Source organism: Chiloscyllium plagiosum, unplaced genomic scaffold (assembly GCF_037043375.1).
Source record: "Chiloscyllium plagiosum isolate Xiang-an unplaced genomic scaffold, Cpla_swu_hap1 HiC_scaffold_28, whole genome shotgun sequence".
In the NCBI taxonomy this organism is placed as follows: domain Eukaryota; kingdom Metazoa; phylum Chordata; class Chondrichthyes; order Orectolobiformes; family Hemiscylliidae; genus Chiloscyllium; species Chiloscyllium plagiosum.
Genome location: NW_028270166.1, coordinates 56,759,208 through 56,784,169, shown reverse-complemented (window position 1 = coordinate 56,784,169; position 24,962 = coordinate 56,759,208). Strand labels below are relative to the sequence as shown.

Genomic DNA, 24,962 nt, shown 5'->3' with positions numbered 1-24,962 from the left:
GAATTGGAATCGTTACATTGTGGAAACAGGCCCTTCGGCCCACCAAGTCCACAACGATCCTCTGAAGACTAAACCAACCAGACCCATTGCCCTATCCTATATTTACCCCTGACTAATGGACCTAATCTGCACATTCCTGAATACGATAGGCAGTTCAGCAAGGTCAATAACCTGCACATTTTTGGATTGTGGGTGGGAACCAGAGCATGCAGAAAAAACTCACACAGACACAGGGAAAATGTGCAAAACAGTTGCCAGAGGATGGAATAGGACCTGGGTACCCACCGCTATGAGGCAGCATCGCTAACCACTGAGCCACGGTGCTGTCCCACGGAAAATATTTAGGGGTCTTCAGAAACATGACTAGTAAGTGCTGTGACATCCTGGACAGACACTCAGAGGAATGAGAATATTAAAAGGGAAGTGTTACCACATCAGTAAACAGGGTAGGTCACGGGGTGATGGGTGAATGGGTCTCGGTGTGAACTGGGGGACAGACAGCTGAATTGCATTGCAGAAATTGCAGCTCAAACCTGGAAATTCATGTGGTACTGTAGATCACAGCTGGACAGAAGGAGAATTGTATTCAGTTACAACCTGTAACGTTTTTCCCAGTCTAATCTTTCAGTCTATTATTCCCATTATCGGATCGATGTTTCATTGACGATTGTGGGTGAATATACCAGAGTCAGAACCATGTGTACCCCAAACTGATGACAATCCATTTAAAGCTATCACACTGGCTACTGTACTTACATTCCAAACAGCAGGACTAATATCTGATCGAGAGGGCAAAATGATTACAAAGCAAACAGATCAGATCGAAGCTCTGCAGTCCTGGCACATCCATCAGAAATGGAGTTGAACCATGGAACAACTGACGAGAGAAAAGGACTCCACAAATATTATTTGAAAACAATATTCATTGGGATTAGGGCGTCGCTTACTAAGAAAGCATTTATTGCCCAGAGGACTGTTAAGAGTCAATGACATTGCTGTGTGTCTGGAGTTACATGTGGGCCAGAGCAGGTATGGATGGCAGTTTCCTTCCCTAAAGGACATCAGTGAACCAAATCGAATTCTCCCACAATCAGCAATCGATTCATGATCATCATTAGCCTCTTAATCCCAAACATTTATTGGATTTGAATTCCATCATGTTCTGTAAAAGGATTCGAACTCAGGTCACCAGATCAATCCTGGGGTTGTTAGACTAACACATCTGTTGCAACACCACTCAGCTAGAGCTTGACCACTCCCCGAAAAAGATGGAACCTTCCTGCACATCAGTGTAAAAGACAAGGACGCAGTGTATACACCATCCTCAGCCAGAAGTGTTGCTTGGATGATCCCCACAGAATCACAGATGCTAGAATTCAAACAATTCGATTCGCTGCACGTAACATGAAGAAACAGCTGAACACAGTAGATACGACAAAGGGAATGGGCCCTGACACCATTCCTGCAATAGAACTAAAGACTTGTGCTGCACAACAAGCCGTGTCTCTGTGGAAGCTGTTTCATTCCAGCTCCAACTCTGACATTTCCCTGGCAACGCGGAAAATTACACAAAAGTGTCCTGTCCCCTCAGAGGAGAATAATTACAATCTGACCAATTACCACCCCCTCAGTCCCATCACGATAATCAAATTGGTGGGAATTTTTTGACGGAGCTGTCGACCAGCACAGAAATAACGTGCACAGTACTGTGTCTGATCGGCCCCCACGTGGAGACGGTGTTGCTGTGGAAATGTCACTGGATTACTAATCCAGACCAGAATAATGCTCTGGCAGCTGGTGGAAGTTAGATATAATTAATAGAATATCGAGATCTAAAATCTTGTGCCAGTAAGATTGACCTTGAAGCACATGTCCATTGTCAACTGTAAATTTCCTTTCCCTAATGTACATTCAGGAAGTGAATTTCCGGTGCTTTCCTGTTCGAACCAAAAAGTGACTCCAGACACACAGACATGTGGTAAACTCTTCGATGGTCTCTGAACCGGCCATGCGAGGCCGTCACATCAAACTTCTCCGAGGTATAAAAGGATAAAAATGAGATAACACCTGGCACCAGCCTTTGTATCGGAAAAGGGAGTAGGAAGCACAATCCTGTCGACACTGCAGAGACCTCCTTCCATACATCCGAGAGCTTATGAGGAGAAAGTGAGGACTGCAGATGCTGGGGATCAGAGCTTAAAAATGTGTTGCTGGAAAAGCTCAACAGGTCAGGCAGCATCGAAGGAGAATCGACGTTTCGGGCATAAGCCCTTCTTCAGGAATGAGGAGGGTGTGCCAAGCAGGCTAATGAGAGTTGATGACAACATTAACAGAGCTTTCCCACAGACTGCACAGAAACATCGCAAAATGAGTCGGCCTTTCAACACATCGAGCCTTCCCCACTCTAACTTTGCCCTAACACTGATATATATCCTGAATATCCTTTGAAATGTTCATATATCAGAGAAATATGAAGTAGGAACTTTGGTCCGTCAATTTTGCTCTCCCATTCAATATAACAATGGCTGATCCTATATCTCCACACCAAACTCCTGCTGCAACTTCACCCGTTTAGTGTCTAGAAATCCTTATTTATATTCAGTGCCTCAGTTTCCACAGTCTTATGTGGGACAGAATTCCCCAGAATCACCAGTCTGCGAATGCAGACATTTATTCTCATCTCAATGCAGAGTGGCTTGCCTGGACCTAATACTGTGACCCCTGTTTTCAACGTCCCATCCAGTGGAATTATCATCCCCGCTGACAATCTGTTTCACCCTGTCAGAGTTTTATATATTTCACTGAGATCTCCACCCATTTTCCTAAAGTCCATGGAATACAAGCCCAGTTGCCCCAAACTCTGCTCCTCCAACACGTCTGTCATCCCAGAGATCAGTCACTGCACTCCCTCAATATCAGGTTTGTGCTTTATTAGGTAAGGAGGCAAATACTGCACACAATACTGCACAATGTTCGATATGGGGGCTCACCAAGGCCCTGTGTAGCTGCAGTCAGACACACCTGGACTCAAATCCCCCGGAAATGAAGGTCAATACATCATTTAACTTTCTACCTACTTTCTGTTGCAGCAGTATTGCTTTCTGTGACTGGTGTACAAAGGGGTCGAGATTCTTTTCAATGATAGAGCTCCACACTTGGTGGGTCTGTGTATACTGGTCAGTGTGCCAATATCAATCCCAGTATTGACTTCTGGCTTCAGAACTCACTGCCCTGCACTGTCCTTGGAGTTTGGTGGTGAAGAAGTCAACAAAAGTATACACATAAGTATCTTCATGCAGCAACTTTTTTCCATGAATTACTTTTGAAATGCGAGCCTGTTCATCTATTTCCTACCAAATTGCTCAATGTTACGTCTATCCACATTGTTCTTCATCTGCCATGTATTTTATCATTTTGTCCACTTGTCTCAATCACCTTGAAACTTTTTTATATCCTCCTCACCCACTCACAATCTCAGTTTGGTATCATCAGCAAATTTGAAAAGATTACATTTAATACCCATGAACAAATGTTTGATCTGTTTCTAAATAGATGGGGCCCAAACATCAATTCCTGGATTATCCCACCAGTCATTGCTTTCTTCTGCAAAATATATGGAACGGTTTATGCTAATTCACTTTTTCCTGTCAGGTCTCCTATTCTCAACCCATGCCAGTATATTAGATCTAGCTGTTACACACTGTTATGGGCCAGGACAGACCCTCTCAAATCATTTCAAGGAAGTAGCACAGACCAAACCTTTGCTCATTGACTTAAGCAAGTGTAAGGCGGATATTCCAGGGGTGATGCAGCTGGTCAAATCACTTAGTTTTAATCAAAACAGAATGTCTTTGCAAGATTACTGAGTGAGACGCAAACAATACACAACAACTTAACCGATCTGAAAACCCAACAGATTATCCCAACTTAGTGATCGTGTTCCAAATACTTGATATAATCCCGATAAGCACTCCATGGCAAAACCGAAAGGAAAATAAAAAATCAAACCCAGTTTCTAACAGGAGAGATGTCAGAGAGAGGGAGGAACAACATGGACATGCTTCTTTGGGTCCGGTAGCTTCACAACTGCTGCCTGCTTTAAGTAAACAGCCAGACTGTGAAAAATCAGACCAAACAAACCAAAGCAGAGGAGCTGAACTGGGATAACTGGCCACGCCCCTTTCATAAGAACAGAAGAACTAGAAGGAGTAGGCGGTCTGGTCCTCTGTCATTCAATAAGATCATGAATGATCTACTCGTGGACTCTGATCTACTTTCCCGCGCTCTCACCGTATCCCTTACTTACTGTATTGCTCAAACAGTATCTACCTTAGTTTTAAATACATTTAATGAAGTATCAACTACTTAACTGGGCAGGGAATTCCAGAGATTACAAACCTCTGGGTGAAGAGGTTCCTTCTCAATTCAATCCTAAATCTACTCCCTCTAATGTTGAGGCCATTCCCTCTTGTCCTAACTTCACCTGCCAGTGGAAACATCCTCTCTACTTCTCTCTTATATACTCCCTGCATAATTTCATATGTTTCTATGAGATCATCCCCTCATTCTTCTAAATTCCAATGAATATAGTTCCAGTCTGCTAAGTCACACCTCATAAACCAACCCCCTCACCTCTGGAATCATCTGAATAAACCACCTCTGCACCCCCTCCAGTGCCAGTATACCCTTCCTGAAGTAAGGAGGCCAAAACAGCATGCAGTACTCCAGGTGTGGCCTCACCAGCATCCTGGACAGCTACAACATAACCTCCCTGCCTTTAACTTCAATCCCTTCAGCAATGAAGGGCAACATTCCATTTGCTTTCCTCAGTAATTGCTGCAGACCAACCTTCTGTGATTCATGCACATGGACAAGCAGGTCCCTCTGTATAACAGCATGCTGCTGCAATGTTTTACCATTCAAGTAATAATCCTTTTTGCTGGCACTCCCAACAAAAAGGATGATATCACATTTATCAACTTTGTATTCCATCTGCCAGACCTTTCCCCACTTACTCAAAGTAGCTATGTTAATCCACAAAGTCTCACAGTCCTCTGCATGCTTTGCTATGAAACACATCTTCATGTCATCTGCAAACCTTGACACACTACATGTTTTCCTCAACTCCAAATCATCTATATAAATTGTGAATAATTGTGGCCCCAACACCGATCCCTGAGGCACACCACTAGGTATTATTTGCCAGCCAGAATATCACTCACTTACATTCACAATTTGCTTCCTGTTAGTCAAGCAATCCTCTGTCTATGCCGACAATTTACCTGTAACGTCTTGCACCTTTTTCTTATGCAGCAGCTTCTTGTGTGGCAACTTGTTGAAGACATTTTGGAAATTTAGGTACACCATAGCCACTGGGGCCTCATTGCTCACCTTGCTCGTATTGTCTCCATAGATTTCCAAAAGACTTGTTAAACATGACCTGTTCTTCATGAACCCATGCTGCGTCTGCGCAATGGAAGGATTTCTATCGAAATGCTTTGCTATTTCTTCCTTGATAATACACTCAAGCAGTTTCCTCACTACACAGGAAAAGCTAACTGGTCTATAATTCCCCATACTTTGTTTACCTCACTTTTTAAACAGTGGCGTCACATTTGCTGTTTTCCAATCTGCTGGGACTGCCCTGGAGTTCAGCAAATTCTATCAAATTGCCACAATTGCATTTACTATTTCTCCCGCTACCTCTTCTGGAACCCTGGGATGCATTCCATCAGGGCCAGGAGACTTGCCTACCCTCAGGTCCGTTAGCTTGCGCAACACTATCTCTTCCATAATAATGAATGTTTCCAAGGTCCTCACCTACCTTTGTCTCTTTGACAATCACTAGCATGCTATTAGTGCCCTCCACTATGATGACAGATACAAAACACCTGTTCAATGCCTCGGCCATTTTGTCATATCTTATAGCTAAATGACCTATCCCATCCTCTGAAGGACCAACATTTACTCGAGTCATGCTTTTACATTTTATGCATTTATAGTATATACCATCATCTATCTATCTTTATATTCTGTACTTGTTTTTTTTTCTCTCGTGTTCTATCATACTTTTCTTTATAGTTCATTTTGTGGCTTTCTGTTCACCTTTTCCCCAATCTTTTAGGTTTCTGCTGTTCTTGGCCACTCCGCATTCCTTCTCTTTCAATTTGATAGCGTCCCTTATTTCCTTCAATACAATTGACAGATTACCCATTTTCTTAGAGTCTTTCCTTTTCACTGGAATATACTTTTGCCACGGAAATTAAAAATCTCCTTTGAAAGTTGTCCACTGCTTGTCAACTCTCCCATCATGAAGTATTTATTTCGAGGTGACTTTAGCCAACTCCTCCCTCATTCAATTGTAGTCTCCCTTGCTGAAGCACAGCTACTTGGTATTGGATTTTATCTTATCTCCAACTGTATTCTAAATTCAACCATACTGTGATCACTCCTTCACTATGATGTGAATACTTATTCTTGTCTCATTGTACATGACCAGAACTACGATACCTTGCTCCTCATTATGTGTGTTTTTATTTTAGACTTGAAAGCATTCCCAATTAGTCAAACCCAGACTTTTTGGATTCGCTGCTTTTAAGACATCCATGAAAAATAAAACAAGGACAGAATAAACTTGTTAAAGGAGTAGCATTGTCACAACACTAAACTTGGGACTTCATCAAAAATGTTTCTGATAATCCAAATTCACTGCAGGCATTGCTGCGCTGTAATTTATTTCCCAATCAGTTTCTCAATATGATTGGCCTTCAATAAATCGGCAATGACTTTATCTATGTTCATTACTTCATCATTAATGTAATTTTCAAAGTTCCCTGAAAATGCGTCCTTTCTACGAGCTCTTGTAGTGTCCTGATTTTTTTTTCGGCGCTCAGCAGACTGTGATTCCCTGCCTCCTTTTGAAATACGGGGGTTACATTTGCTGCTGTCAAATAGAACATAGAACATAGAAGAATACAGCGCAGTACAGGCCCTTCGGCCCTCGATGTTGCGCCGATCCAAGCCCACCTAACCTACACTAGCCCACTATCCTCCATATGCCTATCCAATGACCGCTTAAATGCCCATAATGAGGGAGAGTCCACCACTGCTACTGGCAGGGCATTCCATGAACTCACAACTCGCTGAGTAAAGAACCTACCCCTAACATCTGTCCTATACCTACCCCCCTCAATTTAAAGCTATGCCCCCTTGTAATAGCTGACTCCATATGTGGAAAAAGATTCTCACTGTCGACCCTATCGAAACCCCTAATCATCTTATACACCTCTATCAAGTCACCCCTAAACCTTCTTTTCTCCAATGAAAACAACCCCAAGTGCCTCAGCCTTTCCTCATACCATCTTTCTACCATACCAGGCAACATCCTGGTAAACCTCCTCTGCACCCGTTCCAGTGTCTCCACATCCTTCCTATAGTATGTCGACCAAAACTGCACACAATACTCCAGATGTGGCCGCACCAGAGTCTTATACAACTGCAACATGACCTCAGTACTCCGGAACTCAATTCCTCTACCAATTAAAGCCAGTACGCCATATGCCTTCTTCACCACACTATTTACCTGGGTGGCAACTTTCAAAGATTTGTGTACATGGACACCAAGATCCCTCTGCTCATCCACACTACTAAGTATCCGACCGTTAGCCCAGTACCCCATCTTTTTATTACTCTTACCAAAGTGAATCACCTCACACTTAGCTACATTGAACTCCATTTGCCACCTTTCTGCCCAGTTCTGCAGCTTATCTATATCCCGCTGTAACCTGCCACATCCTTCCTCACTGTCAACAACTCCTCCGACTTTCGTATCATCCGCAAACTTGCTCACCCAACCTTCTAAACCCTCCTCCAGGTCATTTATAAAAATGACAAACAGCAATGGTCCCAAAACAGATCCTTGCGGAACACCGCTAGTGACGGCACTCCAAGATGAACCTTTGCCATCAACTACTACCCTCTGTCTTCTTCCAGCCAGCCAACTCCTAATCCAAACCTCCAACTCACCCTCAATGCCATACCTCCGTATTTTCTGCAGTAGTCTACCATGGGGAACCTTATCAAACGCCTTACTAAAATCCATATACACATCTACTGCTTTCCCCTCGTCCACCTCCTTCGTCACCTTCTCAAAGAATTCAATAAGGTTTGTGAGGCATGACCTGCCCTTCACAAAACCATGCTGACTATCCTTGATCACATTATTCCTATCCAGATGTTTGTAAATCCTATCCCTTACAATTCTCTCTAAGACTTTGCCCACAACAGAAGTGAGACTCACCGGCCTATAGTTGCTAGGGTTATCCCTACTCCCCTTCTTGAACAAGGGAACCACATTTGCTAGCCTCCAATCTTCTGGCACTACTCCTGGAGACAACGAGGACATAAAAATCAAGGCCAATGGCTCTGCAATCTCCTCCCTTGCTTCCCAGAGAATCCTAGGATAAATGCCATCAGGCCCAGGGGACTTATCTATTTTCACCCTTTCCAGAATTTCCAACACCTCTTCCCTACATACCTCAAAGCCATCCATTCTACTTAATTGTGACTCAGTACTCACATTGACAACAATGTCCTGTTCCTGATTTAATACTGATGAAAAGTATTCATTCAGTGTCTCCCCAATCTCTTCAGCCTCCACACGCAACTTCCCACTACGATCCTTGACTGGACCTATTCCTACCCTAGTCATTCTTTTATTCCTGACATACCTATAGAAAGCCTTAGGGTTTTCCCTAATCCTACCAACTGAGGACCTTTCATGTCCCCTCCTTGCTGCTCTTAGCTCTCTCTTCACGTCCTTCCTGGCTACCTTATAACTCTCAATCGCCCCAATTGAACCTTCACGCCTCATCTTTACATAGGCCGCCCTCTTCCATTTAACAAGGGATTCCAATTCCTTATTAAACCACGGCTCCCTCACACGACCCTTTCCTCCCTGCCTGACGGGCACATACTTATCAAGGACACTCAATAGTTGCTCCTTGAACAAGCTCCACATATCAATTACACCCTTGCCTTGAAGCTTACTTTTCCAGGCCACACATCCTAAGTCATGCCTCACAGCATCATAATTTCCCTGCCCCATCTATAACTCTTGCCCTGCAATGCACACTTATCCCTCTCCATCACAAGAGTAAAAGTCACCGAATTGTGGTCACTGTCCCCAAAGTGCTCACCTACCTCTAATTCTAACACCTGACCTGGTTCATTACCCAGAACCAAATCCAGTATGGCCTCACCTCTTGTTGGCCTATCTACATATTGTGTCAGGAAACCCTCCTGCACACATTGGACAAACACTGACCCAACACTAAAATCTGTGAATTCAGTTCCAGAATCATCAAGCATTTGGAAGAGGATAATCAGAGTATTCATTATTACCTTGGTCACCTCCCTTAGTAATCAACGAGAAGATTAACATGTCATGGGGATTGATCAGATTTCAGTCAAAATAATTTCTCCAAAACTGTTTATGTACAGATTTGATTCTATTTACTTTTTCTCAGTAGACTGAGAAGTGCTTGGAGTTTACTTTTTGAAATGTTTTCTTTTGTGAAGGCAGAACAAAAGTCGTTGCTTCAGAGTCCTGCAATTTTCCTGTTCTCTGGTTTCAGCCTGTAAGGAAGATATAATGATCTTCTCTAACATTTCACCTTGGTATACTCTATGTTGAGAAGCTTTTGCATTTCATTCTTGTTAATGTACGCTTCATAAACCCATCATTTCCTGTCTAAAGCTGCTCAGTGATTGAACTTCCACAGCCATACAATCACAGAAGCAATCTCTGTACGGTCAGAAATACAGTACAATCTACATTAGTCCCACTTTCATACATCAGGCCCATAGACGTGAGTGTTATGACACTTCAAGTGCTTGTCCACGTGCCGTTTAGCGGCTGTGCGATGACCCACAACAACTTCCCTCTCAAAAAGTGCATTCCAGACACCAACATCCTCTGGGTGAAAAAGCCATCCTGAAATCCTCTCTAAACCTCAAACCCTTCACTTTAAAAGCGTTCTCCTTTGCTCTTGACCCTCTGACTTAAAGGAACCGCTGCTGTTTATCCACCTTGTCCATGCCGTTCGTAATCTTACCCTTCTGACTCGCGTTCCTCTCAGTCTTCTCTGCTCCAAAGTAACCAACTCAAGCGTATCCAGCCTCTCTCCATAGCTGATATGCTCCATTCCAGGGAACATCCTGGTGAATCTCCTCTGCGCCACTCTCAGTGAAATCACATCTTTCCTGTCATGTCGATCCCTGAACTGCACATAGTATTCCATTTTGACCTAGCCAAAGTGTTATATAACTCTTGTCATCTATGCCTCGATTAGTAAAGGCTATGCCTGCTGTCCCCAATTACTTCTTACTATTACCCAGTCTCGTCACATTCAGGAATGTGTGGAGAAGCACACTCTGAACTTGCGAGTCTGCTGCCATTTATTGAGTCCTCCCTTCTTCCAAAGTGCATCACCTCATATTTATCAGTGTTACATTCCATCTGCCATTGATCTGCCCATCTGACCATTCTACCTGTATCTTCCTGTAACGTAAGACCTTCCTCCTCACTGCCAACCACCCGAGTAATCTATGTGTCAGACACTAACCTAATTATTACACTCACCCCATGCCCGTTTGCATTCACATCTATATCATTTATGAATGCCACAAATAATAAAGGACACAGCACTGACACACAAACAGTCTTCGACAACCACCTATTTTCTGCAGTAGTTTCTCGATCACTGATCTGCTACTCACTGGTCTGTAGTTCCTTGGTCAATCTCTACAGCCCTTCCCGTAAAAGGTGTTCTCCAGTCCTCGGTACATTACCTGTGACCAGATTGTATTTAAACATTTTCATGAGCACCTTTCATTCCTTGTTTCCAGCAGCAGCCTGAGATGTAACTGAGCTGGACCTAGGGATGTGAATATTTTATACCAGCCAAAACTATCAATCCCTGTACAGATCTTACACAAATCTGCTCAAGATCTTCTCAGTCTATCTTCTCGAATTCTGTCCCTGCATCCTCCTTCTCCCAAGTAAAACAGACATGAAGCTCTCATATTTCAATCTATCAATGTTCACCAGCTTCACAAACAGAATCCCGCCTTGATCTCAGGCCAAGTTTCGCCAGCAGAATACCTTGCTATCTGAGGGATTAATCTGAGAATGTCCATTCAGTATATGGGATCAGTATATTTTATTTAGATCAAGACATCAAAATTGTATACAATGCTCCAGGTACAGTCTCACCAGCACTCTGTGTAACTAGTTTTTCTTGCTCGTCTGAACAAATTACTGCAGAAGCTGGAATCTGTACTGAAACTAACACATGCGAGACATTAGAGTGAGTCAGACAGCATCTGTAAAGAGAGAGCAAGTTAACGCTTTGAGTCTAGTTGACGCTTCATCGTCTGTATTTAAATGAAGGCAAACTTAACTTTTACCTTCCCTATTTGTATATGTTTCTCCCAATACCCTTTGCTTTAATATTTCTGCTAACATACTGTATGTGCTGATTAAAAATCCTCCTGAATATCTGACTGTATTGCTTCTCTATGATTAGGGCTACAAGATATATCTTCAAACAAAACGTTGGAAATTATAACTTCCCTTTCATAAAATGCAGAATAATTCTCTTGAAGTTTGCTATTACTTTCTCAGTGTCCAATATCACATTCGTTATGATAGATTGCAAAAGATTACTTCCTGCGGATGACAAGTAAACTGGTCTGTAGTTTTCCACTCTCCCTCTTCTTCCATTCCTAAATCATTGGAATACATTTATATCCTTTCAAATTGAATACAGATAAATACAATCATCCACAATACAATCCATCTGTGTGTTGCTGCTTTCTCTGAAATTGCAGTATGAAGTACATCTGGTCTGTCAGACTTATTAATCTTCAATCCAAGTATATTGTCATATACTACCACGTCACTAGTATGAAGGATTTTAGTGTTCAGTTACAAAAGTTCTATGGTATTTCTGGGATAGGCTCTGGATCTTCTTCCGTGAAGGCAGACATAATGGCAATTTTCTGTTCTCTAAAAAAAATTATCTTGTCCACACATTCACTGTGCCACATTTGGCCTTGTTTCCATTTTCCTTTCAAATATGGACACTTTGCGCCAGTATTTACCAAGAACAAAAAAAATCCAGCACAGGAACAGCCCTTACGGCCTTCCAAGCCTGCACCGATCCAGATCCTCTGTCTAAACCTGTCACCTATTTTCGAAGGATCTGTATCCCCCTGCTCCCTACCCATTAATGCATCTGTCTAGATACATATTAAATGTCGCTATTGTGACCACGTCTAACACCTCCGCTGGCAATGCGTTTCAGGCATCTGCCAGACACTGTGTAATGAACTTTCTGAACATATCTTCCAATAACCTTTTCCCTCTCATCTTGAATTCCTGACCACTAGAAATTGAGTACCCCACTCTGGGAATAAGCGTCTTGCTATCCACACTGTCTATACTTCTTATGATTTTGTAGAACTTCCGTCAGTCGAATGAAAATAATCCTAATTTACCAAACCTCTCTTCATAGCCAGTTGCCTCCAATACCAGGAAACATCCTGGTGAAACTCCTCTGCACCCTCTCCAAAGTATCCACATCCTTTTGGTAAGGTGGCGATCAGAACTGTGCGAACTATTTGAAATGTTGTCAAACCAAAGCCGTACACAACTGTAACATGACCTGTCATCTCTTGTACACAATAGATTCCAACAGATTCTCTCCTGTGGATGACAAGTTAACTGGTCTGTACTTTGCCACTTTCTCTTTTCTGCCCTTCTTAAAATGGTGGAATGCAGGAAGCAAAGTATGTTGTAGCCTTCTTGACCACTCTATCGACCAGACCCCTCCAAGGAACAATGGATCTGAACATCCACATCTCTCTGTACATCAGTTTTGCCCAGGGCTTTTCCATTTACCCTATAGTTCACTCTTGAATTGGATCTTCCAATAGGCATCATCTCACATTTGTCCAGATTGAACTCTATTTGCAATTTCTCTGCACAACTCTCCAATCTATCTATTTTCTGCTGCATTCTCTGACAGTCCCCTTCACTTTCTGCTATTCCACCAATCATAGTGCCATCTGCAAACTTATTAATCAGACCACCTTGACCTTCCTTTCGTTCATTTATGTGTATCATAAACAATAGTGGTCCCAGCACTAAACCCTGTGAAACACCACCCAGAACAGTTCTTCATTTTGAGAAACTCCCTTCCACTGCTGCTCACTGTCTGCTGCTCCCCAGACTGTTCTCCATCCATTTAGCTAGTAGACCCTGGACCCCTTGCAACTTCACCTTCTCCGTCAGCTGACCTCAACAAATACCTTATCGAAGTCCGTTCTATAACATCTACAGCCTTTTCCTCACTATCAATTTTCACTTCCACAAAGAAATCTATTATGTTTGCGAAGATGCGACCTCCGTGGAACAAATCCAGGGAAGGGCTTGTTTGAAGTCTGTCTGTGTTGTACTCTGGAATCAGACGGGTTTTATTTCCAAGGCAGAACTTTATAAAATGCCACATTGACTAACTACCTACAAAGTACATGTTTTTTTTAAAAACAAAATTGAATGCATTTGCACATACAAGGCTACAAATTCAAATTCACCCCACAGATGCATCTGTGTGTGTGCATCTGAGAAATGCGGAGTGTGTGTGCACGGGGGTCGAGGAAGTGTGAGAGAGAGAGCGCGTGTATGTGTGTGTGCGAGAGAAATAGCGTGTGTGTGTATACATGTGCATGCAAGGGTGGCAGGTGTGTGTGTCCTCGTTAAGTCACACACAGATTTGGCAGATGCCTTTCCCCACACAGACTAACACCCTGGATTCAGAGTTTCTACACTCTGCAGCCTCTACTCCATTTGTTGATCATGTTACAGACTCAGATACTGTAACTACAGTCCCCATGCTCCATTCAGAGTTGGGTCACAAAATCCTCAGGTCTCCCTGAATGTCTGGGGCAGCTCACAGCACAACTTCCAGTAAACCATCCCCAACACCTCCACTCAATTTTGAATAACAGGAGTCAGTCAGAAGATTTTCATAGAGTCACAGAGATGTACAGCATGGAAACAGACCTTTTGGTCCAACCCGTCCTTGCGGACCAGAGATCCAAACCCAATCGAGTCCTACTTGCCAGCACCCAGCCGATTATCGCTCCAAACCCTTCCTATTCATATACCCATCCAAATGCCTCTTAAATGTTGCAATTTTACCAGCCTCCACCACTCTCCCCAGCTGCTCATTCTATACACGTACTACACTATGTGAAAAAGTTGCCCCTCAGGTCTCTTTCCCCTCTCACCCTAAACCTATGCCCTCTATTTCTGGACTCCCCAACCCTGGGGAAAATACTTGTCTATTTACTCTATCAATGCCACTCATAATTTTGCAAACCTCTATAAGGTCACCCCTCAGCCTCCAACCACAAATACACTAAAGACAAAAGAATAACTAGGCAGAGAATAGCGATCCTCAAAGATCAACAAGACTGTCTATGGAACAGCAGGAGGTGGGAGAGATTCTGTAAGTATTTCATGTCAGTTTTTACTGAAAGGGGATATTGAAGTTAGAGAAGTTGGAGAAATAAATAGTGATAACTTGGCAAGTGTACATATTACAGAGGAGGTGGTACTGGATGTCTTAAAATGCATAAAGGTGGATAAATCCCTGGAATCTGATCAGGTGTATCCCAGAACTTTGTGGGTAATTAGGGAAGCTTTTGCTGGGCCCCTCGCTGCGATATTTGTATCATCGATCGCCACAGGTGAGGTGCTGGAAGACTGGTGCCATTATTTGTGAAAGATGGTAAGGAAAAGCCAGGGAACTATCGACCGGTGAGCCTGAAGTCAGTGGCAGATAAGTTGTTGGAAGGGATTCTCAGGGACAGGATTTACATGTCATTGGAAAGGCAAGAAATGATTAGGGAGAGTCAGCATGGCTTTGTGCATTGAAATCATTAACTTGGACTTGAGAAAGACACAAAGTTTCACATAACACACTGGTTAGCAGGTTCAACACCATGGAATTCTGGCGGAACTAGCTATTTGGATACGGAATTGGCTGGAAGGTCAAAGAGTCATAGATGGACAGCATACAAACAGAGACCCGTCGGTCCAACCAGTACATGCTGATCAGATATCCCAATGCAATCTAGTCCCACCTGTCAGCACCCGGCCCATATCCTTCCTAGTCATATACACATGAAGATGCCTTTTAAATGTTGCAATCGTAATGGCCTCCACCACTTCCTCTGGCAGCTCATTCCATACACGTACCACCCTCTGTGTGAAAACGTTGCCTCTCAAGTGTCTTTAAAGTCTTTCCCCTCATACCATAAACCTATGCCCTCTAGTGCTGGGATCCCCCACGCCAGGGAAAAGACTTTGTCTATTTATCCTATCCATGCACCTCATGTTTTTATATACATAGATAAGATCACCTCTCAGCCTCCGCGCTGCAGGGAAAACAGCCCCAGTATATTCAATCTCTATTCAACCCCCAGCCTAGCTCAAATCCTCCAACCCTGGCTATGTTCTTGTAAATCTTTTCTGAACCCTTTCAAGTTTCACAACATCCTTCCAAGAGGAGGGAGACCAGATTTGTACACAACGTTCCAAAAGTGGCCTAACCAATGTCCTGTACAACCGCAAGATGATCTCATAACTCCTGTACTCAATACTTTGCCCGATAAAGGAAAGCATACCAAATGCCGCCTTCACTATCCTATCTGCACTCCAAGGTCTTTGTTCAGTAACACTCCTCAGGACCTTAGCATTAAGTGTATAAGTCCTGGTAAGATTTGCTTTCCCAAAATGCCACTCCTCAGCCCATTCACCGATCTGATCAAGATCCCATTGTACTCTGAGGTAATCTTTTTCACTGTCCACTACACCTCCAGTAATGGTGTCATCTCACTAACTATACCTCCTATGTTCACATCCAAGTCATTGATATAAATGACGAAAGGTAGTGGATCCAGCAGTGACCCTTGTAACACTCCACTAGTCACAGGCCTCCAGTCTGAAAAGCAACCCTCCATCACCACCCTCTGTCTTCTGCCTTTGAGCCAGTTCTGTATCCAAATGATTAGTTCTCCCTGTATGCCACGAGCTCTAACCTTGCTGAGCAGTCAGTGTCATAGTGGAGGCTGCTTTTTGGACTGGAAGCCTGTGATGAGCAATATGCGGTCAGGCTGGGTGCTGGGTCCACTGCTTTTTGCCATTTATATAAATGATTTCTATGTGAATATAGGAGCTATGGTTAGTAGGTTTACAATAGACACCAAAATTGGAGGTGCAATGGACAGCAAAGTTACCTGAGAGTACAATGAGACTCTGATCAAATGGGCTGTGGAGTGGCAAATGAAGTTTAATTTAGATATGTGTGAGGTTCTGCATTTTGGAAAAGCAAATCAGGGTGGGACTTATATACTTTATGGGAAGGTCCTGGGCAGTGTTGCTGAACAAAGACACCTTGGAGTGCAGTTTCATCGTTCCTCGAAAGTGAAATCATAGATAGGCAGGGTAGTGAAGAAAGTGTTTGGTGTACTTGCCTTTATTGGCTTGTGCATTGAGTACAGGAGTTGTGACATCATTTTGCGGCTGTACAGGACATTCATTCAGCCACTTCTGGAATTCTGCTTTCAGTCCTGGTCTCCCCGCTATTGGAATGATATTGTGAAACTTGAAAGGATTCAGAAAAGATGCAAAGATGTTGCCAGGGTTCAGGCTGAATAGACTGAGGCTGTTTTCACTGGAGAATCGGATGCTGAGAGGCGACCATAGAGGTTGATAAAATCGTGAGGAGCATGGATAGGGTAAACAGACAGGGTCTTATTCCTGTTTAGGTGAGTCTAAAACTAGAAAGCACAGGCGTGAGGGAAAAGATTGAAAAGGGATATTAGGGGCAAAGTTTCAAGCTGAATGTGGTATGTGTATGGAATGAGCTGCCAGAGAAAGTAGGATGAGGGATGAGGGAGCTATCAGTGGGCTAGGCAATGGCCTAGTGTTACTCTCACTCGGCTCTTCATCCAGAATTTAATGCCGGTAGCAGGGATATCCATCTGACTTCCTTACTTAAAGGGTATTAAGCAATCTGTTATGTGCTGCCAGTCTGGCCTACATATGAATCCAGACCCAGAGCAAGGAGGTTGACGCTCAACTGCCCACTGGAATGATCTGGCAAGCCACTCAGCTCAAGGGCAGCTCGGGGGTGGGCATGAAATGCTGGCCAGCCAGAGACAGCAACATCCCATGAGTGAAATAAAAACAACACTGCAGGGAGCAGTGTCCTGGCCAATCATGTCGGTAGGTCTATGGACAGGGCTTTAAACTGACAGAGAGGATGCAGGGACAGGGTTCAGGTGAAAGGAGCTTTCCAAATCCAAATAGAAAAGGTGAAGCATCAGAACAGCATAAGGACGTGACTGAATACAAGCAGAAGGGAACGGGAAAGGGACAGAGTTTAACTAAAACTGTACACCAGTGAATTAGGCTGTGACAGCAATTTCTGGGAAAAAGTCAATTACAGTTTTTTTTGGAATTGTCAAAGTATCAGCAATAACTTGTGACACAGGGATAAATAAGATTTGGTCACCAGAAAGATGTGTTTACAAGAGAAACTGTGCTGTGTTCTAAACAGGGAGGGTTACAATGGCAGGAAGAAGTTTCAGGAGGCTGAAGAGGATGAGATCTGAACGAACAGACACAATTAGGAAGATTTGCTCGGAGTGCCAGAGGTAACAGAAACACCAATGTCCTGATCTGCAACAGATGACTCAGACTGGGATGGGTGTGGGGATTGGAGGTGGTTTCACAGGGAGGGTTTGGGGGCAGGCGGGATGCTCTGTTGGACGCGGGCAGGGGGTGATATTGGATGGGTTTGGGGTGGGCGGGGTGCTCTGTTGGAGGCGGGCGTAGGGTGATGATGGATGGGTTTAGGGGTGAGGTGGGTGGCAAGTGGAGGGTGGCGGTGGGCGGATTTTGTGGCGTGGGGCGGCGTGGGTCGGTGTTGGATGGCTTTGGGGTTGGGGTGAACTGTTGGAGGCGGGCAGGGGGTGATATTGGATGGGTTTGGGGTGGGCGGGGTGCTCTGTTGGAGGCGGGCGTAGGGTGATGATGGATGGGTTTAGGGGTGAGGTGGGTGGCAAGTGGAGGGTGGCGGTGTGCGGTTTTTGTGGCGGGGGACTGGCGTGGGTTGGTGTTGGAAGGGTTTGGGGACGAGCTGCTGGGTGTTTTCGGGGGTTGGCGGGGCGTGAGGGCTCACGCATGGTTTGCTGCTGTCGAGTCACCTCAACGGGGAGTAGACATTACCAAAAACTCCGAGTCCCAGAGGAAAGGCATGGAATCGATTAATCGAATAACCAATTATCTGAATGTACTATTGCCCGCCCATCTCGTTCAGATAATCAAGGTTCCTGTGTAAACAGCTGGATGTTAACCTGGTGTTGTGTGATTTTTACCTTCACCCAATCAACCCCTGCTCGGTTCTGCTGAATGGCCCCAATGGTGGCCCTGTTCCAGTTTAAGACCTTAATCTGTGGACCTGTCTGATCTTTTTCCATAACTATGTTAAAAATAAGACAGTTGTGGTCACTGGACCCAAAGTGTTCTCTGACTGACAATTCAGTCACTTGCCCGACCTCGGTTTCTGAGGGGAGGTCCAGTGTTGCATCCATCTGAGTAGCATAGAGCCCTGTACATCTTGATTTAGGAAACATTCTTAGACATATTTGACAAATTCCACCCCGTATGGTCCTTTTACACTCTGGGTCACCCAGTCAATCCATGGGAAGTTAAAATCTCCATCCAATACTACTCTATTATTTTTATAGGTACCTGCAATCTGACTACACATTTTCTCCTCTCGTACCCGCTGGCTATTTGGGGGACTGGAACACCATCCCAGCAGACTGACCACCCCCTTTTTGTTTCTAACTTTTAAAAATATGGCCTCATTTGATGACCACTTAACAATATTGTCTCTCAGCACTGTTTTTCTGTCCTCCCTAATCAAAGGGACAACTTCCCCTACTCAATTACTTGTTCGTCTGTCACGCTTGTAGCTTCTGTATCCTGGAACACTGCCAGTCCTGCCCTTCTCTCAGCCATGTTTCTGTTATGGCTGTAATATCCCAGTTCCCAGAGTGAATCCATGGTCTGAACTTGTCTGCCTTACCAGTCAGACCTCGTGCGTTGAAATTAATGCCTTTTAAACCAGAAATCTTTTCCCTCCCTGTACTGTGCCCAGACATCCTGGATAGGAAACTTGCTTTCCATGGCTCATGTATTTTCCCCTGACTAGTTGATGGCCCCTCTCTTATTCAGAGTCTCAACTCACTGCCAAACTAGTTTAAATCCTGCCGGGTAACACGAGCAAATCTCCTCCCAGTGATACTGGTGCCTCTCTGCTTCCAGTGCAAACCATCCCCCTGGTGCACGTCACCTCTACCCCAGAAGAGATCCCAATGACCTCAGAACTGAAAACCCTACCCCCTATACCATCGCCTCAGCCACACATCCATCTGGTCGATCTTTCTAATTCTATCCTCACTGGCACGTGGCACTGGGAGTAATCTGGAGATCATTAACCTCAATATCCTGTTTTTTAACTTCTTACCTAACTCTCTGTACTTATTTCACAAGGGCCTATCCCTTTGTCTACCTCTGTCACGTGGGCCGGTGTGCACAAAGACCTCTGGATGTTCACCCTCCCCTTCAGAACGTTCAGTAACCGCTCAGAGACATCCTTGACCCTGGCACCCTGGAGACAGCATACCATCGGGGGTCTCTTCTGCAGCCACACAGTCCCCCTCACAACTGAGTCTCTTTACAGTATTGCGATCATTAGACAGGATCTGGCAAACAGAGACAGGGAGGAACTACCTGCAGTTGGGTCGATATTAGGAAAGTGGGAGTATTTAAAAGTGATGCTGTGAAAACTCGGGGCCAGTGTGTTCCTCGAAGAGTGAATAGTAAAGGCAGCAACTCCAGCGAATACTGATCAAGTGATATCGTGAGTTTGATAAAGAAAATCCACTTCAATAAAATCAGGAGAAGCCATTCACAAGTATAGAGAGGGCAAAGGAATTGTAGAAAATGAGGGACAAACAATGGTCATGCAGTACATTTGGCAGATACAACTGAGGAAAAACCACCATCGTTAGCATAAGGGGCTTCCCAGCGAAAGAGCGAGGCCTGTTAGAAACCAAAGGGATAATCTGTGCATGGAGCCAGAGGATGTAGGTGAGGTCTTGAATGAATACTTCCCATCTGTATTCATACAGGAGCAAGGCATTGTAGCCGGGGATTTCAGTCGTGATGGTGAGGTTCTAGAACATGGTAAGATCAATAACGAGGGGGTATTAAATGTTTTCACAGGCATAAATAGGTGGAGAAATCCCCGGAGCCCAATGAAATGTACCCCAGGCTGCTATAGGAGGACAATCGGTACATGGAGCCAGAGAAAGTAGGTGAGGTCTTCAATGAATACTTCCCATCTGTATTCACACAGGAGCAAGGCATTGTAGTCAGGGATTTAAGTGGAATGGTGTGGTCCCAGAACATGTTAAGATCAATAAGGAGGAGGTCTGAAATGTTTTCACAGGCATAAAAAGTGTAGAAATCCCCAGTGCCCAATGAAATGTGTCTTAGGCTGCTGTGGAAGGTAAGGGAGCAGATTGCTGGGGCCCTGGCAGAGAAATTTAATACTTTGCTGGCCATAGGTGAAATTCAAGAAGGGTAGCAGGGATAGGCCAGGTATTTAGAGTGTATAGCCCAACATCAGTGTGAGGGAAATTATTGGAAACAATTGTGAGGGTCAATTTGAATCAATAATTGGAAAGGTAGGGATCGATTAGGGATACTCAGTACGGATTTGGTAGGAGAAGATCTTGTCTGATGAATTCAGCTAATTTTTCTTTGAAATTACAATTAAAAATATTGATAAGGGCAGTGCAGATGATGTGGGTTCCATGGAGTTCATTAAGGTCTTTGACAAGGTCCCACATGGAGGGCTCATCCAAATGGGAAGAGCCCATGGGATCCAAAGCAAGTTGGCAAATTGGATCCAAAATTGGTGGAGGATTGTTTTTGTGATTGAAAACCTTTGCCCAGCGGGTGTACTACAGGGATCTGTGCAGCAACCGTTGCTGTTTATTATGTACATTAATGAGTTGGATGTGAAAGCAGAAGGTATCATTAGTAGGTTTCCAGATGACATGAAAGGTGAGGGTGTTGTCCACAGTGAGGGGGACGGTCTCAGGCTACAGTCTGAAGGTTGAGGCTGGATCAGAATTTCAAGACAGTCATTTCAATTGACAAGGCAGGCAAGAGCACAGCAGGCGATGAGGGAAAACTGATGTATAAAGCTGCATTTACTTTGATATAAAATGGCTGACAGGAAAGGCAGATGAATGCACGGCATGGATAGGAACATGGGACTGGGATATCACAGGAATTACATCGGTACAGCTGAGGGAAGGATAGGCCAAGCAACTTAATGTTCTGGGGTGCAGATGCTACAGGAAGAAGAGAAGGAGAGGCATTTGAGGAGGAAGAGGAGCGGATGTTTTGATCAGTGAAAACATCACTGCAGAATTGAGAGAGGATATTCCTGGCGATCACTCAGTGAAGCTGTAATAGTGCAATTGAGAAATGAGAATGTGTCGTCAGTTTGAGATGACTGGACTACAGGTCCTCAGCAGTCAGCAGGAATTTGAGCAACAGATATGTGGGAGATGTCAGATATTTGGTCCACAAGATGTGACATAGGTACGGTGTTGGAAGGACAGCACAGTACAGAAAGTTCCCAGTCAGCATTACAACCCACTCATGGGAAGCCTGCTTTCCCCTCTGTTGTACTGATGTTCGCTAAGACAGCACAGGCCTGGATTGATAACTGTGACACCCCGGTGCCGACTTAGTACAACAAAACTTACAGTCGGGGTAGTGACTGAGCCTGGGTATGTCTGTACCGTGCTCCCCCTCTGGCACTATATCCATGTCATGTCTTGTTAGCTGATGTTTGGAGCCCTCTCATTGCTCTCTGCTCTGTGCACTGTGAGTGATCTTACCTCACCGCAGGATTTATTGAAGGCTCCAGATCTCACTGCACTGTGTCTCTCTGGCTTACCGACCATCTTCAATGTGGCGATGGACGATACACCCAGCAGTTGGGAAGTCTATTGAGTCAGGAACTTCCTGAGTACCTACAGGAGATAGAGAGATAGACAGAATGGGAAATTAGACTGATGCAGTCAGGGTTACATGTGGAGAATGGCACTGAGTTCCACAGAGATCTGGAAAATCCCAGTCTCCATCTATGGCCTGTGCCACAGTGGAGAATTCTGTTGGCTCAGGATCTGCAATAGATGCAAAAGTGAGAGGCGCTGACAGAGTAATTAGACCCTTAGTGAAGGATACCACATGGAGAGAGACTGAGTGATAGCACTAGAGTGCAGGAAGATGGCAGCATCGCACAATTGTGTCGGAAGAACGGGTTTTGCTTCATGATGCACTGGTATAACTGGTCAGGAATGAGCAACCAGTGAGCAGGCGAAGTGATGGCCGAGTGGTATTATTGCTAGAGCATGTATCCCAAACTTAGTATTGATAAAAATCCAAACACTTGACCTTCAGAGAAAGACAACAGTTCACTCTCACGTGGTCTGCAGGACATACCCACAGCAAAGTGTTTGCCTCTCAATTGCCCTCTGAAATGGACGAGCCAGCTGCTTAGCTCAAGGGCAGCAAGGGATGGGCAATAAAGGCTAGTCAGCCAAAGACATCCACATCCCATACCTGATTTTTAAAAAAATCCATTCAGATTGTTCCACTGGAACCGTGCTGGGACCAGTGTGCTGGCCAATCACGTCAGTAGGTTTATGGACAGGGCTTTAAACTGACAGAGAGGACGCAGGGACAGGGTTCAGGTGAAAGGAGCTCTCCAAATCCAAAGAGAAAAGGTGAAGCATCAGAGCAGCATGGGAATGTAGCTGAACACAACAGAAAGGAACAGATGGGACAAAGTTTAACTAAAACTGTACATCAGCAAATCGATTTGTGACAGGAAATTGTCTATTAAAATAAAACATAATTTACTCTATTCCACAAAGTCTCTGCATCAAGGTAGATGGATTTGTGACAGAGATAAAAGAGATTTATCACCAGGGAGATGGGGTTACAGGGCGAACAAAAGGTGGAACATAAATATTCAATGGTTCACAACCTTGCAGAAACTCAGGCAAAATGGGCAACGCTAACAATAATGGATAACAAAGGCCTTACAGAGAAAGCATTTGGACTCCGATCATGAAGTAGAGTAAGTCGGAATGTAAATTCTGGCTATTACTTACCAGGGACACAAGCAGCAGAACAGTTTTAGACCACGGAACAGTATTTCATTGCCCATCACTGCAATAAGCAGGAATTCAATGGAATTTTTAATAAAGGCACTGTGAAAATTTAGTGAAATGTCAATATTCGCATAATCTGGGACAATCACACTGACAAGAGTGATATTGGAAGAGGAGTTCGGAGAATTTCTTTTCCAGTGTTTCTTTGATTAACACATTGTGCAACTGACTAGGGACATAACTATCGCAGAGCGACAGTTGTGTGATGACACTTCGTGAATGAGTAATGTCACTTGGAGAGATCCTGTGGGAAATCTCAGTGGAAAAATTCAAAAGGTCATTTCACTGAAACAGACCAAACCTCAGCAAGAAATCCCCACCGGTCCCTCACTCAGGACAAAATGGATCATATTAGATTATCAGGCTGAAAGATCACCACAAAGTACTTAAAATCCTGAAATGAGAGAGTGTTTTAGGAGTAAGTTTTGAAGGGATTGTAAAGAGTCTGCTAGCAGGGGGAGGGCAATGGGAAGGGGAATCATTGTCAGGGTTTAATGACACGATAGGAACAGGGAGAGGTGAAGGTGCTGGAGGTGGTGAGAGTGTTACAGAGAGTGGTCAGGACCTGAATGGTGTTACAAAGCCAGTAAAGGATTGCTGCAGCTGTGAGGTGTGTCAGAGGTAAGGAGGGACATATGTATTTTTATTTATTCTTTCATGGGATGTGGGTGTCACTGCCAAGACCAGCATTCTTTGACCCCATGCTAATTACCCAGAGATTGCTGGGGCCCTGGTGGATATATTTAATACTTTGCTGGCCACAGGTGAAGTGCTGAATGACTGAGGATAGCTAATGTGGTTCCTTTGTTCAAGAAGGGCAGCAGGGATAGGCCAGGTAATTACAGAGTAGATAGTCTAACAGCAGGGGGAGAGAAATTATTGGAAACAACTGTGAGGATGAATCAACACTTGCAAAGGTAAGGATCAACTTGGTTTAGTCATCACGGATTTGGCAGAGGTTGATACTGTCTGAGGAATTCAGTTCAGTTTTTTTTGAAATGGTGCTTCAGTATATTGATGAGGGCTGTGCAAATGATGTGGTTTACATGGACTTGACTTAGTCCTTAAACAAGATCCAACATGGAAGGCTGGTCCAAAAGGACTGGGTTCCAAGGCAAGTTGGCAAATTGGATACAAAATTGGTGGATAGCATACTTTCACCAGTGGATGTACCACAGGGATCTGTGCAGAAACCATTGCTGGGTATTCTGTCAAATAATAACTTCGAAGTGAAAGCAGACGGTATCAAGAGTAGGTTTGCAGATGACATGAAAGGTAAGGGTGTTGTTCACAGTGAGGAGGATGGTCTCCGTCTGCAGTCCGATGACGATCAGATGATAATCTAAGCAGAGTTTAGTTCTGATTGAAGTGAGGTAATACTCTGTGGGAGGTACGATAAGCGAAGAACAGACATAATGAACGGTAGGTCCTTGCGGAGTACTGAGGAATTCAGGGACCTTGGTGGACAAGTCCATAGATCCCTGAAGGTGTCAGCA

The 24,962-nt window shown here is 44.2% G+C and overlaps 1 long non-coding RNA gene across 1 annotated transcript in view; it reads right to left on the bottom strand.

Annotated features, from left to right (window-relative positions):
* Positions 1 to 11,293: 11,293 nt before the first annotated feature.
* LOC148142771 (uncharacterized) overlaps positions 11,294 to 24,962 on the bottom strand; it is a 71,005-nt gene continuing 57,336 nt past the window's right edge. The window contains exons 3-4 of the long non-coding RNA XR_015751889.1: positions 22,126 to 22,260; positions 11,294 to 11,385 (exon numbers count right to left, since the gene is read on the bottom strand). This is a non-coding gene — a long non-coding RNA (uncharacterized LOC148142771). The remainder of the gene's footprint in view (positions 11,386 to 22,125; positions 22,261 to 24,962) is intronic.